The following is a 24,622-nucleotide window of genomic DNA, read 5'->3' as shown; positions in this document are numbered from 1 at the left end:
ATCAATAGCCCCACCTTGTGCATTATTGGGAAAATTACCTGAGCTCTTACAAAAGAGCTCAATACACAGTCAAGAATGGTAATGTTGGCTGCAATAAATACTATAATTGTGTTACTGGGAACTCAGAAACATTTGGATTGCATTAAAAATTTAATTCTAACCATTTTCTAGGCTTTTTGCTAATTGGAATTGTTAAATAAGCAGAACTTCATCAGGACACATGCACGTAGATGAAGGGGGCGAAAATACACACACACACACACACACACACACACACACACACTTGAAGACTTAATGATAGTCTAGAAATGGAGATTGAATTAAAATTTAACATAAAGGCAGATGCATTTTAGTGAGATTTTTATCAGATATTACTTATAAGCAGGTAGTTTAAAGAGAATGAAAACTTGGAGGAATTTGGGGGCAGGGAGAGTTGTGTGTGTGTGTGTGTGTGTGTGTGTGTGTGTGTGTGTTTCACCTTTTCTTCCTTGCCATCAGAATAGTTCCATTTAGGAAACAAGCTCTCTTTCCAAACTTGCCGATATCTGCAAATAGTATTCTGCCCAGAAGGGAAAAAAAATAGCTTCCTGTGATTCATTTGAAGCAAATCTCCCAGGATGTCAAAATGGATTATTTACTGCTATCAGAGGATTGATTTATCTATGGAAACATGTATTCCTTCTCACCATGAAATCAGGGATCTCCCTTCAAATCGATTGATTAGGCAATTACTTCTTAAAGGGATACAGGATCCCTGACAAATTCCCACTAGCCTCCAGGTAGATCCCCACATCCCGTTACCCTCACTTCCTACCTGGTCTGAAATTCCCGTCCACAGTGTCTACTCTGTGTTTAGAAAATACAAATGACTTACTTAAAATATCTTATAATTTATCTGAGAGAGGAGAATGTACTTCTCTTAGCATATTTTAGGGGCTTAAAGGGTCTGCTAAGCTACTACACCACTTGAGGCTGCAGAGAGAAGTCTCTGAGAGGTGCTGTTCAGGGAGTGACATGACTGGGCAACAGCAATTTGAATTGCAGAGAAAGAAAAGGTTGAATACATATCAAGGACAGATTCCTTAAAGAGGGTGACATAAAGGGGTCTCCTTGATGAATTTTTCTTTGGGTAGAAGGGAAGAGGGCAGAGCACTAAGTTGGGGGAGGGGTGGGAATCCTCTGCTGACTTTGTCCTGCAGGAGATGGGTCTGCAGCCCCCTTACCCTGTAGGTCTCTCTGCTCTCCCAACCTGCTCCACGCAGATCTGGAAAGGACTAGGAAGGCAGAGAAGAGATGGGGGTAGCAGATAGAACACACATTAACACTATGACCTTTGCTACATAGCACACCTCAATTCTATTCACATGCTGGTCCGTGGGAATTAAGCTTTGCTAGAGAAAGTTTGTGTTAAATAAAGAAACAAGGAAAGTAGAAGTCAATCAGCAAAACAAATCAGAGCTGCCAAAGTCACACTGCCCACTTCTTCCCTCCCACAAGACCAACCCTGGGTAAAATAGCCCTGCTTTACCCTTTTCCATCTAATTTTGGTGACTAATTATGATATGTAACAAACTAAAAATAATTGCAAGTATTTGCACAATTGCCTCTTCACATTTCCCCCCCTGAGAAGTAGGTATCAAACTTCATGAAGAAAAGAAGCATATAATGATAAAGTTAAGTTTTTCTCAGTTTGGTGTCACTGCTATTTTGGTTGCTTTGTGATTGTGGGGCTGATCCCACCCACCTATTTATTGTAACGTTTCTCTTCTAGAGCCAGAATAGAACAGACTCATATACCATTCTGATCTGGGTGCATTTCTTCAGAAGGTATGCTGTGTTCATGGGGAATCTTGGTTGCCTGGGCTTGGGGCTGACGAGGCCAGGAGGAAATGTATGCATGCATTTCAACAAAAAGATTTCTTAGTGAAGGAAACAAAATAAAATGATGGGTACCAATGTATAGAATACTCAGACCTCTCCTTCACACTCATGCCTGTTGTTTTCCCACTAGAATTTCTGCCTTGAGATTCTGCATGGATATCCTTCATTTAAACTGATTGATTTAGAGGAAGCCAGTGGGGAAATCAAGGAAGGTGAAAGGATTATAGAGACAACACTATTACAGAGTGATTGCTTTGGAATTCTTTATTCTGCATCATTTCACAGTGGAGTTGGTTGCAGGTTTTAGGAACACTGTGAGGAAACTGAGCCTCACCTTTCTCCTAATAATCCTTCCTTGGGCTGCTTCTCCATTACAGCCATCCTATATAGTCCCTACTTGTTATAGCAGACGCCTCTTACTTGTTAATGCTTCACAGGGGCACAGGGAATGCACTTATCACTATGTACACACCCAGGGCCACTCCATGCCTCTTGTGTTGAATTTTCCCTGGCTCTCCACTGCACTCCGGTCCTGTGGTGAGTGGGACAGCAAGGCCCCACTTCTGGATGTCGCTGCCCACTGCTCTGGGCTAGCTGGATTGCTTCAGCAGCTGACCCCCAAGCTTCTTGGCTCTCTCCTTTTCTGAAATCACCCTGGTCAAATAGTACCTAGATTCTACTCCACCATATGCTACTCATCCAACCCATCATGGAGAAATCTACCCAAATCTACCCCTCACAAAAAAGCAAATTTATTTGGTTCCCTTACCCTTTCAAGACAAATTGTTTCAATCTTTGGACTGCAAAACTGGAGAAGCTGGGAGGGTGCATTTTAGGCGCAGTGTGTGTTTCCTAGGGCTGCCCTAACTAAGTGCAAAAAACTGGGTGGGATACAGCAAAAGAAAGACATTGTCTCACAGGTCTTGAAGCTAGAAGTCTGAAATCAAGGTATCAGCAGGGCCACGCCCCTCCTTGCCTTTCCCTAGCTTCTGGTGGATGCCAGAATCCTTACATTCCGTGGCCTATGCCAGCATCCAATCCCGGCTCCCACTGTCAAGTCATAGCCTTTCCTCTTCTTGCGTGTCTTTCTCTCTTCATAAGGACACCAGTCATTGGATTTAAGGTCCACTCTAATCCAGTATGACCTCAGCTTAGCTTGATTACATCTGCAAAACCCCTGTTCTCTAGATAAGGTCATTTTCACAGGTGCAGCGGGTTAGGACCTCATCATATCTTTTGGTGGACACAATTCACGCCACAATAACCACTACTGGACATTGGGTCGTCCTCAAGCAAGAAGCAGTTCAAAGAATGCATTACCTGCTCAAAGCACACCTGTCAGCCCCCTGACACAGCACTTACCCCCTCCCACATCCGTGGAACTGACCCTCTGTGCAGGGGCCTTAGTGGGTCCACGGCCTAATGTCTCACAGGCAGGACTGGCCCACCTGGTCCAGGCTATTTCTGACTGAGGCCACAGTACAGAGGACTAATCACCCCTCACTATCACCCTGGCACTTAGACCTCCCTGAGAAATCATGAACTACTGAAGTAGAGCTGCTCCCTGGAAAATATCTGCATGAACTTTAAACCCACAATTTACTTTTTCCCAAGTAGTATGATCACCATTATAACAGATCACTCTTTTTTGACAACCTTTCTGTCACTCTTTGATGCCCTTCCTATCCATACATGAAGAATTGAGATTGTCTATCAAGAGGATGAGTTTTTCTAAAGCTTGATGTGTCCCTTCATTGTGATTTTTGGAGAGCTACAGAATGTCTTGGAGTTACGTATTCCCACGTAAATAGCTTATAAGATCACGGATCTCCAACACGCGTTCCATTTTCTATTGATGCATTACTTCTAAAAGGAAAGTTTTGACTTCCTCACTTGTAAATCAGGTTTTAAACAGGCATACTTTTCAGGAAAGGGGATTGGATATCAGGGCATAAATGTCAGATTGTAGAATGTGTTATTCACAGTCTATAATATAATCTGTGATAGTTTTAGTCCTTCATTTGCATGCTGACTTGATTGTATATCTAGAAACAGACAGAGACAGAGGCAGAATGGGACATAGAGAGAGACAGTCACTTTCTAAAAGTCAGTGCTTCGTCCCTGCATCAGACTGTGTAAGAACAAAAGAGAATCCTACCGAAAAATACCACCAGGCTTAGTTAGGTATGACAGTGCAAAGACATTTTATAAATATTTTGATAAGTAGATACAAGAGAAAGTGATTTGTGAGGTAGTTATTTTGCATTACGCTACGTTCAAAGCCAGTTGGAATTCCTCATTTGCATTAACCATCTGAGCTGTTTGCCATTTGGAGAACTGTTCTATTCTAAGTTCCAGCCCCTCCCATACTAGGTAGGCAGCACCGGAGCTTCTGTGTTTGAATCTGTCCTGATGAGACTGTACTGAAGTAAGCCGTAGGCAGAAGAGATGAAGGAAAGGATTTAAATTAACCACTGGGACTGAAGTGTGTGTGTGTTTTTTTTTAAGTCATTAAAAGAATATGGATACTCGACCATGAGAAAAAGATGCAAAATAATGAGTGGCATGAGTCATTTCTTCCCTATTACGGGGATTAAAAAAAAAAAAAAAAAAAACCCACACAACTGTTTAGTGGTTTCCATAGGAAAAATAGTCGATAAGCAGATAACATCGATTTTTAAGTCATTATCAATATACCATTTTATCAGTCACAGCTGAATTTGGGTAGAACACTGATGGGCAGCTAGGTTAGAATAAAGCCCCTTCCAGGATTTACAGTGGCTGACACTTGTGTATCTGTTGCAGCAGGAAGGCCAAGGGCCTGGGTGCCCCGCTGCAAAGGGGGAGCTGCATTTAAAGCCTGGGGCTCCTCCAGTCTATGAGCTCTAGGGCAGGGCCCAGAGCGGAGCTCCTCCACTTTCTAGCTCTGAGGCTGCCTGGTGCAGAGTGACTTCTGCAGACTGGGCCTCCTCCCAAAGGCCTGCGGCAGCTCACATGAAGAGTCTCTGACTGTCCTTTCTCCCAGGAACTGAAAAGAAACTTGCTCAAGGACTTCTTGTCAGAAATGCTGTGTCATCAATGTTCTATTATAATTTGCTGAATGCATATGTTGCCTTTATTTTTGACGAGTTCCAAGTGCTGAAACATGACTTGGTAAAGTCTCTCAGTGGTCCTGACAGCGTCCCTGTGAATGGGAGAATGCAGGTGATTCACAAAAGAGAAAAGGGTAATTTTACAAAAATTTTATCAAGGTGATAAACATTTGGGGATATTTCCTGTTTTTTGAAAAAATTTATAGTGACATTTAATTTTTAAATTTTTTAAATGTTTATTTTATTTATTTTGACAGGGAGAGAAAGAGAGGAGTGGGAGAGGGGCAGAGAGAGAGAGGGAGAGAGAGAGAATCCCAAGCAGGATCCGTGCCGTCTGCACGGAGCATGATGCGAGGCTCGATCATAGGAATGGTGAGATCATGACCTGAGCTGAAATCAAGAGTCAGACGCTTAACCAACTGAGCCACCCAGGCGCCCCTATAGTGACCTTCTTAAAAAACAAAATTAGAATTACACTGCTTGTGTTGATTTGCATCTTGTACTTTTACTCATTGTTTTGAGACTATCTTTCTATATCACTAAGTATTCTTCAAAAATGTAAATTCATTAGCTACAAAGGGAATTATATGCTAAATATGTAAATTACAACACACCCCCAAGATAAAACACTAATTTTTACATCTCTTAATGTTAAAGAATTGAGAAATTCATCTGCATCGAATGTTGTTTTTTTCTCATCCCTTGAAAAAAATTACGTAAGTTATGCTGAACATACAATCTTATGGGTTTTTTTTTTCCTGCCAAGTAGATCATGATAATTCTAAAATTGGGCAGAAGCATCTGAATGTGAGTCATTAGGCTGAGAAGAAAAAGAGAAAAATGTAATAAAGCACCTTCCCAGAAAACTGAAGATCTGCATTATTCCTTGTATTTCACAGGATGGAAACTAGGGATATAAGCAAATGTTAAATTAGATGATCTTCTAGAATTAACTAACCCTGAGTAGTCATGATTCAGTACTTTCAGAACTGCTGTGTCAAGCGGCTAAATGGGAGGAGTGTTATCCCCAAATCAGTTTACCATAAAGATGAGGCAGACAGAAGGCACACACCATCTAGTTCTGTTCTTTACTTAATCAGAAAATGGAAATACAGAAGAGAGTCCTGTCTATAGGCCCTTAGAGAGGAGTCCTCTTTAAGGGTAAAGGTTTGGTCAGCTGACCCAGAGAGAGATGCATAGAAAGTCAATGAAAACTCTAGATTCCTTTTGTTTTTCAAGTATACAGACTTGAAAGTTTTTAGCAGCTTGAGTAAGAATTTTACTTGTTAAATACCAGTAGAACTTACACTATAACACATAAGGAAATTCAGGAGAATGTAAAATAAAGAAGCAGTCTCTGAATTGGAGATACGGCCTTCTGATACAAAGATAAACAATTAACCATCACAGAATTCTTATCATATGCTATTCCCTGCTCTAAACACTTTACGTGTATTAAATTCTCACACAACCAGTGGTAAATAGATACCATTCTATTTTACAGCTGAAGAAGGAAAGACTGGAGGGCTGACTTCGTTCATTCATTCTTTCATTGCTCCCTCATGTATTTGGCTCCTAAAGTGTGACCAGGACACTGTGTCTGTGGGAGATACTGTTGGGAATGAGGCCGTCATCTCTGCCTCCTCCCTCAGCAAACGGGACTCACAGCTGGGATTTCCATCGTCTGCTTGTCTTCAAAGCACTGAAACCCAAGACTAAGAGTGTGATTTGATGACAAACCTGTGACACCTCCCAGGACACCAGTAAATAACATTGCATCTTAATTTATTTTCTTCCTGATTTGAAAATCACCATGATTAACTTTAGAATTAGGAATTAACATAAGTAGTGCTATTGTCCATCATTTTGTGATGGCTAGGTGAATGCAGGAGGCATCTGATTAACCCGATGTAGAAATAAGGCCCTATGGTTTCACTAGTCACCAAAAATAGTCTTATCGACTTCCACATAAGAGATAAGAATGCTCAAAAGGTAGCAATAGTGAAGAAAGTATTCACTGGTATTTACCTAGAACACAAGATTCATCACCTTTTCAAAGTTGGAGAGAATGACAAAGACAGAACCTTAGCAAAATATTTTCAAGTGACCCCCAACCACAAATGCAGATTTTTGGCAAGCCAAGGGTCCTTATCAACCCCACAGCCAGGTGAAAACATTTGTATGACAAATGGCAGGTGACAGATGATAGAACCAGAGCCTAAAAGCTTGGATTCATGACCGTACTCTTTCCACCACACCACCAAAGAGCCTTCTTGAGGGAATATGGTTCTTGGCATTATGTTAGATCTCTGGTCTCCACATGGCAGAGAGAACTTAATTGAGTCCTATTCCTGGGCCGGTTGGATAGGCCCACAGACCTAGGAAACAGGCACTTTGTTTTTGGAATAACAATCTTCTTTTGAACATTCTAATAATGTTGACAAAAGTTATCCTCCATACGTTCATGAAAACTCAAATTATTTATAAGAAACTGACCACGTATATTTCAAGTCTTTTTTTTTTTTTAATCAGACCCCTAGTCAAGGATTACACCACCAGGATGGGTTTAACCTTAAAAGCCAGTCATATTCCCACAAGAGTTATTCATCAAAGAAAGCATGAAACTTGCCTAGAGTAGATTCAGGAATAAACTGTAACCAGTAATTCAAAACCGTGATTGAGGTGATTTATTTGAATTTAGTTATTTCTCTTGAACAGGTTTTTCTTCTTGCTTTATCTTAAAATGTGTAGAAAACCTGGCTTTATTAAAATAAAATAAGCCTAATCACAGGACATTATTTGGAAATCAAATTTTATTAATTGCATAATGGTTTAATAACCTAGATAAATAAGGCTTATTTCCTAATAAACACATTTTAAAAGAAGCTTATTGAAGAGAATCTCTCAGGCATTTCTTCTTTAATGTAGGTATGCTCTGATAAAGGCCTTAATTTGGTAATCTGGTAACAAAATTATTAAGTTTTCACTAATTTCAAAGAACCAAAAATATTCAAATTAATAAGACTGACTCATCAAAAATGTTCTACAATGCAGTATCATAAAAAGCCAATTACTGCATTTATTAAATCTTCCTAACTTCTTGTGAGTACTATTACTTTGAGAGTAAGTCCTTAGCACGATATTTTGACTCTGGGACCTATTTAAGTTAGCTGCAATTGTGACCGTAGTAGTAAGAGGATCATGGGGCACCTGGCTAAGCATCCAACTCCTGGTTTCTGATCAAATCATGATCTTACGGTCCATGAGATCTAGACCTGAGTCAGTCTTTGAGCTGATGGAGCAAAGCCTGCATGGGATTCTCTCCCCTCTCTCTCTCTCTGCCCTCCCGCCTAAGTCGCTCATGTGCTCTCTCTCAAAATAAATAAATAAATAAACATTTTTTTAAAAAAAGAAGTAATAGGATCATTCGTGCAAATTGTGGACATTCCTTAATAATCTGTCCGCTTTCCACAAGAGAAGAGAATTGGCTTTGATGAAGCTATTTCTATCACATCAGTGTTGATAGAAATGAGTGACTCATTTAGTAACCATGGAGATAATGCCAAGGAGTATGAAGAGGGGAACATGTGTGTGTACTTCCAGATGCTGCCGCTTTTGTGAAAGCATCTGTTCAGGGATCTAAATCTGTTACAAGCATATTTAATATCTCTAAAACGAAACTCATTTGGTTTTGCTTTCCCTTCACACTTTTGTTGATTCCCCGTAGTAGCCTCAAGTAAATATAAGGCAACCCAATACTTCATTCACAGGACCCTATGTTCTTTCCAGAAATGTGTCTCATATTTAAAGATGGGTGTCCAAATGTGCTAAAAACAGACCCTCGTCCCAGACGCATTTCTAATACTTCTATTTCTGAAATCCCTGGTTAATGTCCAGGCTCCCATACTATATTTACCCTTATCTTTATATTTATATTTATGTCTTTCTATTTTGTTTGCATCTGTTTCCATAATTTTCTAATATACCAATGATATATACTTGTAGGACAAACAACACAAGAACATTAAGAAAATAAGCATGCAATCTCCTTACTCAGTCAAGCTAAGTCGTGTGTGTGTATGTGTGTGTGTGTGTGTATAAATCTCCTAATATCTCTTTAAATGTGTTTTCTAAAACTATCAATTGTTCAGCTTAAGCAGCTCCTAACAAGTAAACTTTGTTAGATTGCATATTTGGGGGAGGGACAGGTCTTTAGAAAAATGACCATGAAAACTTCGGGTATTTTTCTATTTAAAATCAACTTCTGCTACTAATAATAGAATAATTATTGCTTTAATAATTCAGCAAGTATTTCCTGAAAGCCTACAATTTATAATTCATAATGAAGAATACAAAAGTGAATAAAGTATGGTCCCCCTCAAAAAAAATAACAAATAACAAACTAAGACAAGATGAAGTGGCTCAAAGAAGTACGTTTGTTTAAATAAGAGAACAAGCCATTCATTTCGAGATGAGCCTCTAAGAAATGGATATGATCTTAAGAGTAACTAGGAGTAACCCCAATGGAGTAAACATATCATAAAAAGTGTGACTCAAAATCTTATCTGCCATGCCACTCCAGTCATGCGCTCTCGAGAGACAGGGACTTGTTTTGATTATTTTGACACCTCTAAGACCCAAAACAATGTGGGACACACGGCAGACTCCCAGTGAAAACGTCCTCATAAAACACAAATGAAGGCTAAAGCATAAAATGCACACAAAAAGAAGCCACAAAAAGTCCAATTTTACTAAAGAACAGACTATAAGGAAGGAAATAGAGTATAACGTCCTGAAAATTAGGCTGGGAACATATTGTGCCGGGCTTGACTTGGAATTTATTAATAGATAATGTGAAGTCACTGTTCCTTTTCGAAAGATTGACCTTGCAACAACTGTACCATCCAATGGAGAGAGGAGAGGAAGAAGAGAGAGAAAGGGGGATTGGAGACTTTTCTAGAGAAAGAAAAACCAATGAAAAGATTATTATGATAACTTTTTTGAGAAAATGAAATTATTTTTGTTTTATTTATTTTTGAGAGAGAGATTGCAAGTGGGAGAAGAGCAGAGAGAGAGGGAGACACAGAATCGGAAGGAGACTCCAGGCTCTGAGCTGTCAGCACAGACCCTGACGACACGGGGCTCAAACCTGAGCTGTGAGATCATGACCTGAGCCGAAGTCTGATGCTTAGCCGACTAAGCCACCCAGGAGCCCCCCAGAAAATGAAATTGAAAGAAATGATGAGCCTGAAATTAATAGCAGTGGATATAAGTACTATATGAAAAACAGGAAAAATCATAATAAAAACAAGAGCTGATATTTCGTGATCAGTGATATCCAAACACAAAGTTAGAATTTTGATTAATTACCTCTTGGGATTCTCACCACAGAATTGTTATACATCATTTTCCTTGGAAAAAGGAAGGAAGGAAGGAAGGAAGTTGAGGCTTGGAAAGATTAAAGAACTTCCTCAAGGTAGAACGGCTAGAGGCTATATTAGGAGGCTATATCTTGTTTGATCCTCTGGAATAGACTTTTACATGGTAGGAGCCAGAGACCAACATTTAGAAGCTTTGTCAAATGCAGTTTCTCCTTTGAGTGTAGATGATTTAAAAGCTTTGTCAAATGCAGCTTGTCCTTTGACTATAGATGATTAGCTAGAATATCCAGCACCAGTGGAAATAATTCCAAGCTCGAATCTCTGCAGCACGGTGCTTTTTGCAGAGTAATTCCCACTGTTTTGTAACTACTGGGGTATAGCAGTTTATAGTGGTTTGTAGCTGTTGACCCACGGAAGGCTGAAGTTCATTGTAAAATATTAACAGGAGAAATGCTCAAAAATAGATGTCTAAATCTTTTTATGGAATTAGTCAAAGATTTACTGTAACTGCCTTAAAAAAGGCTCTCCATTAAAATTTAAACTGGCATCACAATCTTATACCTAATTTATTTTTTTAAATGTATTGAGCATATAAGATATGCCAGGTGCTGAACTGGATGCAATGAGAAATATAGGATAAAAAGGAAATTAGCCTTAATCTCAAATCTCTTCATCTCTGAAACAGACAGACATGCATGAAGGGAAGATGTATTCTAGTATCAATCAAGAAAGCATTTTGAGAACACCAGAAAAGTAATTATAGTCAGTACGCTGGACATATGAACAAGGTGGCTTGAGAATCATTCTCCATGTTCGAGGCCATGAGAAATACATGCATGATTTTTTGAGACACTACTTTTGATCGCAGAAGATAAAATGTGTGTTATGGGGTTTAAACAGATTAAAAACATTTTAAAAAACACATAAAGAAAGAGAAATTAATTCAGAGGCTATGAAGCCTTGAAAAACGGTTAGGATTTGAGGAAATAAAAGGTTAAGATTCTGCAAATATCACAGCACCCCAGAAGATAATTGTTATTGGAGGATAACTAGTTCCTTCTGGAAGCTATGAAGACCATTAACTAGCCGCTGTTTTTTTTTTTCACTCTCTATGCATGAAACTATCCCAAGTATTCAATAAAAACACACAAAAGTTGTCCTAGCACTGCTTAAGGTCTAAATTTATGGTGTCCTTTTTTTTTTTTAACCTAAAATACCCAAGCATCCTCAAAAGAGCCAAAGCAGCTATATGTAAGTCAAGGAAACCAAGATCTTTTTAATACTAAGCTTGAATTGTGAACTCAGAACTTGAAACCTTGAAAATCTTACTTCTCAGAATAAAGGAATTGGTGTATGCAATAGAGAAGCAAAATGACTTGGACTATCAGGTGTTCACAAACATACTAAAAACCATGAAAATAGTTCCTTTTCACGTATCTGCACTTTGTGTACAAGGCATAACAAGAACAGGGTGAATTAAGTAAAGTGGTTGTAAATACGCAGCTGTAACACTGCTGGAGTCGATGAACATACTACAGCTGCTCTATCTCCATTCCTTATGACCCAGGACCTTGACATTCACTGAAGCTAGGTCAACATCCTCTCTGTTGCTATGAACTCCAGTGGTTCCTCAAAGGCACTACAGAGATAACTGAACTAGAAAGACACATGCTTGTAAACGAAGCACTACATAATTCCAAAGACACACTTCCCACGTGGAGCCCCCAATTCTCTGTGCCTTAACAAACACTGGAAATTACTCTAAGGAAGTGAACAGAATAAGGCTCAGAATCTGCCTGAAGCAAACCAGTGTCTCTGCTTTTTTTATAGGTATTGAGCATACTTTGTATTGGCATGTTGTGTCTTTTTTTTTTTTTTCTCCTAGCTTCCCTCAAAACCTCACAGTTATGTTTTCATGATCCTCATGGAAATAAATCACTCTGTTAACATATGTTACTTAGGTTTAAGCTCATTAAAACATACCCATTCTACGTGACCCATAATTCAAACTAAGTTGGTACTTATTCTCCAAAAACATAAGACTGTTTTCAAAGTTCTTAAAGGAGATGGAGCAAGAGTCTTTTTCTGTTTTCAGTGAAGTTGCTGCTAGGCTACAGCAAACAGGTATCTGTGTTATTTCAGGTGCTTGCTTTTATGACCAAAGTTGTGCCCAAAATACAATATGTCTTTAAGTGGCTCTGGGATTGATTAATTTCTCAGATGTTCTCCTTCCCCCTATGATGAGGTGGATTCAGCTCTGGCCCACTTCAACTATTAAACTAAATTATACTAAACCTTAGCAAACTGGTTGTTTTCCTGCACTTTGGGTACCCATTTTGGGTAGAGTTTTAGGTAACATTAAAGAGGTGCCAAAGGTCAGGCTAACAGACACTGACTATCAATAGTATTATCAATACTTCACGCTTTAGTAAAGGAAAAAGGAAGTAAGTTGTTAGGGCCGAAAAAGGGGCGAAGGGAAAGGTCCCTTATTATTTATTCAAGTCTTACTCTTTCAAAACTTGTTCAAAATTCTGACCCAGAATAACTACAGATCCAGCCCTGGTTATGTTTTACCGCAAATCGGATGCCAGAAACGGTTCATGGTAGATGCCCATTCTGCAAAATCCCAAGTGACATTCAGGATTTTCACACCTCAGGAACATCCAAAAAGGCAACAGAGCTGCTTCAAGTTAAATTCAGTTAGACTAAATTGCAGAAACAGTTTTCCAAACAATGTCGTTTTCTAATTAAATACCCATGTGTGTAATAATAATTAAAATAAATATAAATTGCTCCTAACTGATTAGGATTGAAGAATCATTTTGAGATCAAAAGACTTAGGAACTCTCCTATCTTGTCAGAATTTCCTGGATGTTTCTCTTTTTTTTTTTCAAAAACAAAACCCAGAAAGTAACATACATCCCTGACAACGTTCTCCAGATAAGTAGACAGAGCTTATTCCTTTCATCACGCTGTTTCATCACCCTATCTGCCCTCCCCCGCACTGATAAAAGAGGATCTCCTTTTCATTTATTTTTTGAGGGCTATTGTGAAGTGTGATTAGTTCTAACATCTCTCACAGAACTCATGACCCTTTCACAGATATCATTGGTACCCATTTTTATAATGATGTGGGGCTTAAATTATTGTTTTGGCTAAAAGCTAAAGAACTTCTCATTTTCCTCCCTTACAACATTTTGCTACACATGGCTAAGGTTGTTTTGGAGGAAAATTATAATCTCACATAATAGTTTCCTCTAAATTATTTGGAAGTTGAGTAACACTGGACCTAATTACAAGGAACAAAAGTCTATAATTTCTAAGAGGAAGACCTCAGTTCTCTGGAGCAGGGCCCTTCCTCAAGTGATTGATTTAGTCTCCTAAAACAGCTCTTTCTCCCCCCCTCCCTTTTTTCCACAGCATTTTTAAACACAAACTATTTAGCTCTTGCATAAAGATCTGGTATTTTCTTATTCTACTTTACAGTAAAGTGTTTGGCTTCTTTGAAACTGTGGTCTAGGGTTCATCTTCTGGTTACACCAAAAAACTCTCTCCATAGTGCTTGCTTCCCAGCCTCATTTACATTTCGTATCTGGATCAAAATTCCATTTGAATGTGAGAAAAGAGTTTTGTCTTTTACTGGCTGCTCCAGGATTTGCTTACACATGTCTCAAAAGACTTCGCTGCTACCTGTTCTGTATTCTTACAGAAAGTCAATCTGATGATTATCTACAAATAGATAACACATCAAATGTTCCCATCACACTTAAAAAGCAGGAGAATTAGGAAGTTAGTTTTTATTGCAATTCGTTCTTTCATTCAAGGTGTATTTTGTTCTAGATTCTCTCTTACTGGCCTGAGTGATCACATGAGGCAGATAGACCAAGACGTTTAGCATCATTCCCATTGCAAAGAGGAGAAAATGGAAGCCAGGGTAGACTAAGTGACATGCCTACAGGCACACAGATAAGACAATGTTGGAGACCTTAGCTAACGTCTAAGCTTTTTTTTTTTTTTTTTTTTACAGTTTTACTGAGGTATAACTAACAAATATAAGATATTTAAAGCATACAACATGGTGATTTGATGTACACACTATGAAAGGTTTCCCCCATGGAGTTAATTAACACATCTTTCACCTCACATGCTTATCCTTTTCTTTCTTTCTTTTTTTTTTGTGATATCATTTAAGTTCAGAATCTCAAGAGCCTTTAAAGCCTGATTCCGTGTTCCTCATCCCACAATGCCTCAGTCCAAGGGACAGATTTATCAATATCTCCACTGTGAAAAAATAGTAATTTATCTTTGAAACGATACTCTAAATATCTTTCAAAAATTCAGGAAATATAGTCTCCAGGTCTCAAAATCAAAGGATAATAAACAAATGTCTTCTGGCACCTGGTACCGTTGTCACAGAAGGTGGGTTAGCAACAAACGCCTGCAAGCCGGGTCCATCCTCTTAGATACAAGGAAGGTTTCGCCTTTTTTGGCAGATACACGCTTCTGAAAAGTTTTTAGAAAATGTCCAGGAATGCTAACGACATGTCCCTATTTCTGCATTATAAAGACAAAAGGCATTACATACACAATGTATTACGTACAAGGTAAACTTGCTTCATCAACTGGTTGTAGAGATCCCCTCGTTGGTAAAGAGGTTAACATCATATGTGAATAATCAGAATCTATTGTTATCGACTCAGGAAAAAATGACAAATTTAAGGCTTTTTTCCCATTTATTTTCTAAACTACAGAATAAATAATTTTACTTCCTATAATACATTCCACGGATATTTTGTCTTTTATGGTGTGGGCTCCCTCAACCTTCAGTTAATTTTTACTAGAAATGATCAATAAGGGGATAAATATTTGGCTTTGGATGCTTTATAGTTAAAGGCTTTACAGATTTACAAATTCCAACTTATTAAATATATCATATTACCATTTGTTGTCCCTGAGGCTCTTTCCTGAGCTACTGAATCATTTAAAAATCTACTGAAATTTCTCTTTAATGTATTGTTATCATTAGGGATTAATAAGTTCTGTCTGGAAACTTAGAAATTAAGTTTTACATATAATTTAGGCATTTGTTTTCAAATTGCTCATTTCAGGAATTCAATTAAATGCATGGTAATGTTGAAAATTACTACAGGTCTGTGCCTGTCTTTTGAGTATTTCTTTTTTTTTAAATGTTTTATTTATTACTGAGAGAGAGAGAGAGGCCGCGTGAGCAGGGGAGGGTCAGAGAGAGAGGGAGATACAGAATCTGAAGCAGGCCCCAGGCTCTGAGCTAGCTGTCAGCGCAAAGCCCGAAGCAGGGCTCGAACCCACGAACTGTGAGATCATGACCTGAGCCGAAGTCGGATGCTTAAATGACTGAGCCACCCAGGTGCCCCATTTGAGTATTTCTTGAACAAAGGCTCACCAAGGACTGTTTCAATGTGTGAAACTCTGTGTTTAGTCTTTGGGATAGAAAACTACAGAACATGGAATGTATGTCTTGTTCTTGTAAAGGAATGTATGGTCCAATGGAGATGATAAAGCATTCAAGGAAGGAAAAAAGGAAGGAAGGAAGGAAGGAAGGAAGGAAAGGAGAGAAGGAGGAATGGAGGGAGCAAATAAGATTTTTGAAGGAAGCACAGGGTTATGGTGTCACCAGGAATATATTTACCAGCCAACATTTCAACATGTGACAGTTATAAGGAAAATAAAATTTACTATAAAACCACAGACATTCTCCTTGAACTATGCATAAATTGAATGAGATTACTGTAACGTGTTGATTCCAAATGTCACAGTCCATTCACTTGGGATAAAAGCTCAGACCTGTTACAGAGATCCAAAAACAATAGAGGCTTAAATGAGAGATATTTATTGTCCACTCACGTAAAAGTACAAAATGGTAATACAAGAGGAGTAGCTCCATAATGATCAGAGACCTAGGTTCCTGCCTCCACACTCAACACACGGCTTCCCTTTCATGGTCAAGATGGCTGTTCCAGAGCCTAACACCAGGTCCGCATTCCAGCCCCCAAAAAGGAGAAAGCAGAAGGAATGTCCTTTTCCTTTAAGGCCACAGATCCTTGGAGGGCAGTCACATCATTTCCTCTCACACTCACCAACCAAAATTTGGTAGGAAAGCAAGGGAAACAGAAATGTCATCTTTGTCTGGCTAAAGCCATGTGCCCAGTTAAAACTTCCAGAATAAGGTAAGAAGGAAAGATTGGGTGTGTGCGGACAACTATCTCTGCCACGTGTAGTAACCAGGCTATAATCCTCCCCTGCAGAACTCAGCTGTTACGTATAAGAAAAGAAGGGTTTTTGTTGTTTTTTATGTCACATATTACTAGGGCTTTCATTTTCAAAACAGATTAGAAATGCATCTTGGATGATTTCACAATCAAAGGAGGATTTCTCACCTTGTCAAGTGCTACTCATTTGCAGCTGAAAGCTAACACCTTATGCCAAGCTAGTCAGAGCCAAATAAAATTAATTAGATTAAGCCTGTCACTAAAATATCAAGACAAATGGCTTGAAACATGGCACTTTCTCCCTTTGCCTTTTTTCCCCCTTATCTGGTTTATGTACAATAAAAAAGTAGGTTGCGGGATGGAGTTGCAGAAACTGATCCTTATAACGGTTACTCTATATATCACAAAACTGATAACAGAATGCTGGAGAGAAAAACGTATCTGAATTGTGTCAGCATAGACTGCCCTAGCCTGAATCACATTTAATAATTGATTAGTGTACAGTTCATGCTGGTTTGAGAGTCTCTACAAAAATAATACTGGCAAGTCTGCTTACGTCATTCTCCTCAGAGCCTTCTCGATTTAGTACCAGAGCTGTGACTCGCACCTGCTGTTTCTCCAAACCAGAAACACTGAATTTTCCTTTTTCATTTTTTTGGTAATCTCTCTCTAAGAAAGTGATTTCCCAGAGTAATTTTTTAAGTGCACCATTTAAACAACTCTATCACATACCTTTCTTTATACAATAGGCAACAGATAAACTGTTTTATTGTAAAACAGATTTTTTTTTTAGAGTCATGGGGTGATCTTGCTATTGAACAGGATCTGAGAATCCACTTGTAGAGGGCATTACTCGCTTACAGAGCAAAAAGAGATCATCTCCCTGTTTCTGATTTATAACTCTGGGTTTCCATGCGACAGACTTGCCGAGAGCTAACCTGCAAAGGAAAATATAGCACACGCTGCTCTTATAAAGACAGATCATAAAATTACAAAACTGTGAAGATCAAAGAAACAATGTCCGACTACCTCATTTGCAATGAGGAAATGGAAGTCCACAAAGGCAGAGAGGTCCCTAAGGAAACCCACCCAGTTAGTGACCAGAGCCTGGAACTCCCAAACCCCAGAGGACTGTACCTTCTGTTGCTCAACACTCAGGCAAACATGACTTTAAGTGTCATAAGCACACATGTCCTTGTTCACAGGATATGCTTAATAAGTGGCCAGTCTTAGGTAGCCCGAGGCACATATACACCGAACGATTGAGAATAGTGTGGTAATCCACAACTAACAAGGCGAGACTTAAGAAAATCTCAGCTTTCTCTTTGCTTCCTTGAACTTTTCCTGCTTTTGTTCATCTACACTATTTATCCAAACCTGTGGCTTCTCAACCTTTTCAAGTTTCATGTACCTGATCCTCAAGCTCTTGGGTGGTGCTAACTTGTTCAGGACGCAGTAAAATAACACTAATAATGCTAATAATCATAGTGAAAATGATAGCTTATCTTATGACCCCTTAATCAATTTTTTGTACCAGGCACTTCGCTAAGAATATTATTTTCTAAGTACATTATATATATTATTTCACTGTAATTATATAGATCAATTCCTACATTGATCCTAAGAAGCACATACTATGATTTTTCCCCATTTTATAGTAATGGAAACTGAGGCACAGAGGATGTAGGTAATTCAATCTAATTCACATAGCCAGTAAGGTGTTATTATTTAAAACCAGGTTGTCACTTTTGACCACTATATTGGCTATCACAGAAACACAATTACATATCACATAACCGTATACACAGGAGATGGTGTGGCATCAGGAAATGAGCCCTGGTGTTGGGGCCAGAAGAGTTATAGTCTTTTCTGTTTTTATTTTACCTCTCTCCAGAAGACTGAGCTTAATTAAACTCCTCCGTTGCTGGCCCTTTATCTCTTTTGACCCATGTCAGGCTCCTACAAATATGTGTAACCACTTCTTTTAAACCATAAGCCATCCACAATGCCTATGCATAACACTATTTTTTAAGAAACTACTAAAAAATTATGACTTAGTTTGATTAAACAAATATCTATTAAGCACTGGTCACATGCTCACTACCATTGACATGCCATTGGTCTTACTAACACTTCTTTTTTTCAAAATGTTTATTTATTTTTTAGGGAGATAGAAAGGGTGTGCAAGCAGGGGAGGGGTGGAGAGAGAGGGAGACACAGAAGCTGCAGCAGGTCCCAGTCTCTGAGCTGTCAGCAAAAAGCCCGACCTAGGACTTGAACTCACAAACTGCAAGATCATGACCTGAGCTGAAGTTAGACACTCAACAGACTGAGTCACCCAGTCGCCCCTCAGATATCAATTCTTATACTACATAGATCTTTTTGGCTCCTTTAATCTCCCTGTATGCAAAAGAGTACAGGTTTCAATATCTCACTGCAAGTAACAGGAAAAAATTATTCTTAGGCAATCACTGCCTTTTCTTTCTGTTCTTTTCTTTTTTTTTTTAACTTTTGGCATTCTGACAGTGGGGTGGTTATGCCCTATAATCAAAGGAAAACATAAACTGGTCATCTCCTAGCAACTCACCGAAGATTACTCTCAGGGAATAATTTGTGTGGCTGAATCTGAGTGCAGATAACTTTGAACTCTGAAGCCAGGAAAACTCCTGCACTAGCCATTAACTCCTCTTGGCATGTTGCAAATACAGTGAACCTGTTTTTGATGGTGTTGCAGGAAGAACACACACTAAAATATTCCAAGCATGGGCAGCTGGATGTGAAAAAAACCCGAAGAGTTTTATAATCTATTTTTGCTGTTGTTAAAAGCCTAATTGCAATGAAATGTCACTAGTAATCAAGATCATTTTGGTGCTCGACAGTTTGCCTTTCCCCAAGCTGGTTCCCTAACTCTCTCATATAAAGGGACATCTGTCGCCTAGGGTTGGACTGTATCATGGCCTCCTTACCTTCCCTGATATCTTCTCCCAGTGGGCTTCTTATCTGCTGGCACAGCCTGGTGTGCTGGCGAGACCAATCAATCAAAACCAGCTCCTAGTCAGTCTCAGGAAGCCGCTGTTCTCAGAGCCTTAACGTACAAAATAAAGGTGCCATCGACACAGATTTTCCTCAGCCATCTGCGCCTGAAAGAAACAAATGTGACTCCAGGAGGTTTTATTTCACGTCTTCAAATCAAGATTTAGTACATTCCTAAAATAATTAGCTTATAAACAGAGAAGACCTGACTAGAGAATTCATCTGAACAAATGACCAAGGCAAGAAAGGGAACCATATCTGAGCTGATTCAGTCACGAGTCACAAGCATCACCATCAAAGGAACATTGGTTTTTTAGTCGCAGCAGTAGTAACATTTGTGGCATTACGTGCCAGACCTACTTCTAAGTACTTTGTGCATATTAATCATTGGCTCCTTCAACAACTCTTAGAGGCTGGCACCATCGTTACCCTATTTATAGAGGAAGAAGCTTTTTGGGTTCAGAGAGAGGATACGTTGCCTGAAGTTATCCATGTGGATATGGGAGAATGGGCTTTTAACCCAGTTGGCTTGGGCCCAAAATCTGCACTCGAGATCACCACACCAGCCCGCCCCTTCCGTAGACATTATCATGTGCCAATCCCATCTGTTCATCAGGAAACAAGGCAGAAGGTGAAGCTACAGGTCTTGAAAAGAATCGTAAGCTGGATCAGAAACATTAGCTCCCAAATACTGTTTCTACAAAATCTGATGATGGAGAAATTGTGTCTCTTTCTATTTACTACGAAGACGAAGAAGACTGCTTTCTTTTAGGTCTCTCGCCTGTGTTTTGCATAGAGAAAAACATCCTCATTTGGAGCAGACTGAAAAAAATGTAATTTTTGGTTTGCTCAGCATTCTTCTGTACTGGCCTTATGGGACTTTGTAGAGGGAACATGACTAGTCTTTTAAAAACATATATTCTATTACATATCCCAGAAACATTTACTGAGCAGTTAGTATTTGCCATTTATCTATTGAGCACTGGATAAATAATAAATAAATGTATAAATAATAAATAGTAATTCATTTATTACTTATGAGCTGTGTCCTTAATCCATTCATAGCCAAGAGAGGGAAACATGAATAAAGCTATAACTCCTGCATACTTCCAGAGGATTTTGATTCTCTCCACATCTTCTGTCTCTTGGCATTTTAAATCATTGAGCCCCAGATATTTCCGGCTCATTACATAAAAATAGTTTTTAATTTACTGTTATGAAACTTTTTTTTTTTTTGAAATTCAGAGGAATGTCTTTTAATCCCGGTAAATTAGGGCTTAGGAAAAAAAGTAGTTAATGTTACCAGTGCTTTTTCTGATTTTAAAATGTCAGTCCCATTTTTTCAGCCTTCATTAATTTGGATTTATTTAAAAATTTTTCTTCCTTACCCCGAAAAATTACGTTATTTTGCTTTACATCTCTCCCTTTGACCTTGTTACATGCCTTTTCGCAACTTTGTTATCTCTTTGTTAGAATGCAGGAATATTTCTTGGAGAGAACAGCTGTGCGTTGCTAGGGTCTAAATTAATATTAAAACAGAGTGAATTTTGTTAAATCATCCCCTTTTTGCCTTATTGCCTGGGATAATCCCCCTTGATCCCTGTGAAGTCAGCATTAATATTAATGACACCCCCTTTTACTCTTAATATCGCTCTCTCAGTCAGATAAATTATGTAGGCATGCTTTCCAAAAGCAGGATAAAGCCCATGGTTAAATAAATTTGTTTTTATTTGCCAACAAATTCACGTATATACACGAGAAAACTCTGATATTTCCTAAAACCTATCCTGAAAAATGCCACTGTAAAGTAGGTTATTTTTTTAAAATGATGACTTACAAGCCTTTAACTTGTGGCCCCAAACCACAATTCCTTATTTTTTCATGGAGTCAGGGGCTCTGGAAATGACCTTTAAGCGAAAGTTTAAAATGACTTGAGACACCGAGTTAGCAAGCTGGTATTACAGACATCCCCCCTTATCCTCAGGGGGTGCAATCCCAGACCTCCCGTGGACGCCTGACACCGGACAGCCCCCAACCTTACACACGGTTTTTTCCTATACGTACGTTATCTACGATGAAGTTTAATTTCTAAACGAGGCACATAAAGAAATTAACAACCATAATAAAATAGAACAATTATAACCACATATTGCAATAAAAGTTATGTAAACGTGGTCTCTTTCTCTCTCTCTGTCAAAACATCTTCTTGTGCTGCACTCACCCTTTCGGCGCTGAGGTGAGACGATTAAACGCCCACCCAACGAGACCGAGTGAGGAGACTGACGCAGGCGTGTGACGTAACATGAGGCGACCGTTGACCTGAGGCTACGTCACAAGGAGGAACACCTGTTTCCAGAGCGCGACGGGCCCTGTAACTGAAATGAAGGAAAGCAAAACACAGACAAAGAGCTGTTGTCAAACCTCTTTCTGTGCAAATTTTAGGTTACAAGTTCTGGGTGCTGACGAGATAGAAAAGAGCCTAAAGCAGATTTATATAAAGATAAACCTTAGGTTTGCTCAATCTGCTATTATTCTACACCTCGTCAGCCCAGTGTATTGGTAAGATTCGAGTATAGACCAAGTGCAGCGTCAGAGGCTCGCTAGCAGGCCGGTGGCACGCTCTGAGGTTTACTGTAAGACTCTGCGCGGAAATGCCCTATAGCCCAGCCTGCTGGCGCCTCCAATTATTTGGGATACTCTTTTGGAAAGAAATTGAAGACACATCATTAAAATGCATGTGTTAATTGTATAAAGCAGTACCTTATTGTTCATAATCTTAACAAAACTAAAGGAAATTAAGTGTAACATGGGAAATCGGCCATATATACAACTAAATAGGGAAACTTGGTACCACCAAGAAAGTAATCTTTTCCTAATACCTAGGATAGGCGGTAGCTCTTCTGTCACATTTACGGAGTTGGAAATTCAGATCCTGAGTAGTAGTGGTGGTGAAATTCCAAATTTCACTGAATTACGTCAGCACTGTTTGGAATCAATGCCCATGTCTGATCATGATGTTTGTCCAGTTTCACATGAGAATACAACAAAGGCAAATAATGGTGTTTTGTATGAACATGTGACAATATTAATTTAGGTAAGGCTGAAATATAATGATAAGGAGCCAGTTAGCAAATGATCATGATTATAGTTTCTATTGATCAAGTTATAAGGCACTGACTTGTTCCACTCTGATTTTCTCTTGCACTCTAGTCCACAACAGCTACATTTCCCACAGCGGCCTAAGGGCTAAAAGTTCATAAAGCTGCCTACGTGGCAAAGTTGGTAAAGTTGACCGCCTCTCTGTTATTTCCTAAGGAAAAAAATGTATTGACTTTAGTCATCTGTAATACTCATCCCTTCCCCTAACTACCCTGTGTGGGGCCACAGGATGCCATTGTGCAGGTGGGATCTCTGTAGACTCCACCTCATGACTGAATTTCCTGACTCTGAATCACATTCTCCCCATAATGGTCCTGGTCTTCTGAGCTTACATTCTCATGGTGGGAAAGAGATAATACACAAACGCTTAAGATGAGAGATGGTGAGGGGCGCCTGGGTGGCTTAGTCGGTTAAGCGTCCGACTTTCGCTTAGGTCATGGTCTCGCGGTTCGTGGGTTCGAGCCCCGCGTCGGGCTCTGTGCTGACGGCCAGCTCAGAGCCTGGAGCCTGTGTCTTCCTCTCTCTCTCTGACCCTTCCTTGCTCACGCTTTCTCTCTCTCTCCTAGAAATAAATAAAAATATTTTAAAAACAAAGAAAATTAAAAAAAAAAGATGAGAGATGGTGAGAAGTGCTCTGAAGAAAAATAAAAGAAATATTGAGGAGGGCACTCTATGGGGCGGGGGAGGGGTAGGTTATGGTAGGTCTCTCTGAGAAAGTGGCATTTGAGCATAGACCTGGGGAACCAGAGGAAGGGTTCCAAGCAGGGACAGAGACTCTGGAATCACTGTGGGCTTGGCATGTCCAAGGAGCAGTGAGATGGTCAGCAAGCCTGGGGCAAGGGAGCGTGGAGCGTGAGTGGTGGCGATGAAGCCAGGGATATCATGAGGAATTAGGACATGGAGGACCCTGCAGGCCACGGAAAGATGGCGGATGGGAAGCCATGAAAGGGTTTTGAATAGCGGGATGTGCGAAGATTTTGGAGACTTCATCCGAGTATTTAGGGAAGAGCAGAATGTGAGTGGACAAAGGGAGACCAATTATAAGGCCACTGGAAAAGCTCAGACTTAGATTCAGGTTTACGGTGTTAGCGGAGAAGGTGATGAGAAGGATTTGGATCCTGGATATATTTTGAAGGCAGAGATAGTAGGATTTGCTTGTAAGTGCAAGACGAAAATGAGCTGTATCGTGTCACTGGGCTGTGTGGGCCCGGGCAACAGAAATGGTGATGCTGTTTGCAGAAAAGTGAAATGTTGCAGGCGTAGAGGGTAGGAGAGGAGGGAGTAGGGGGTCGGGGTCAGGGTGACTGATGGGCCCCCGGTGGACACTGGCCACATCCAAATGGACATAGTAGAGAGGCCGTTCACATTCCAAGTCTGGCATTTGGAGGACAGGTCAGGACTTGAGAGAGGAATTTAGGAATCTTCAAATAGCTCTAATTTAGGTTACATAGCCCCTCCTTCAAGCATATTCATATCTTACTCTGTGACTGCCTTAAGTATGGTCACCTAAACCCCAAATCAGTTTGGGGATTTTGCCTACTTTCTTATGGGGGGAAAGAGATAATAAACACATAAGATGAGAGACAGCGAGAAGTGTTCCAGAGTGTAGATCTAATTGTGCTGAAAAAAATAATGCAAAGAGATGATGGGAGGGAGAAACATGGAAAGGGTATGGGAGGCCACCAAAGACATGCTTCCCCTGTTCTGCAATTTCTGTAGGGGGTTTTTTGTTTTTCGCTTTGTCCCTTAGAACTCACTTGAGTGATGCCATAGAGTGTGAACTGAAACACGGGTGAGACCTAGAACTTAATACAAACTTCTCTAGTAG

General features: G+C 39.5%; 1 protein-coding gene and 1 long non-coding RNA gene across 6 annotated transcripts in view; one reads left to right on the top strand and one right to left on the bottom strand.

Moving 5' to 3' along the window:
* LOC144230128 (uncharacterized) overlaps positions 1-21,920 on the bottom strand; it is a 102,832-nt gene extending 80,912 nt beyond the window's left edge. Inside the window, exons 1-3 of one of the 3 annotated variants that reach the window (XR_013334701.1) lie at positions 21,857-21,920; positions 19,569-19,742; positions 4,562-5,065 (exon numbers count right to left, since the gene is read on the bottom strand). This is a non-coding gene — a long non-coding RNA (uncharacterized LOC144230128). Of the gene's footprint in view, positions 1-4,561; positions 5,066-17,407; positions 17,541-19,568; positions 19,743-21,856 lie in introns of those variants that run through there. The other 2 variants (XR_013334702.1, XR_013334700.1) reach the window with 2 other exon arrangements.
* SORBS2 (sorbin and SH3 domain containing 2) overlaps positions 1-24,622 on the top strand; it is a 188,027-nt gene that overhangs the window by 36,475 nt on the left and 126,930 nt on the right. The gene's annotated exons all lie outside the window — the stretch shown is intronic.

The sequence above is a fragment of the Crocuta crocuta genome, unplaced genomic scaffold (genome assembly GCF_008692635.1).
Source record: "Crocuta crocuta isolate KB4526 unplaced genomic scaffold, BGI_CrCroc_1.0 scaffold90, whole genome shotgun sequence".
In the NCBI taxonomy this organism is placed as follows: Eukaryota; Metazoa; Chordata; class Mammalia; order Carnivora; family Hyaenidae; genus Crocuta; species Crocuta crocuta.
The sequence above is the reverse complement of the archived record's forward strand: the minus strand, read 5'-3'. Positions and strand labels throughout refer to the sequence as shown.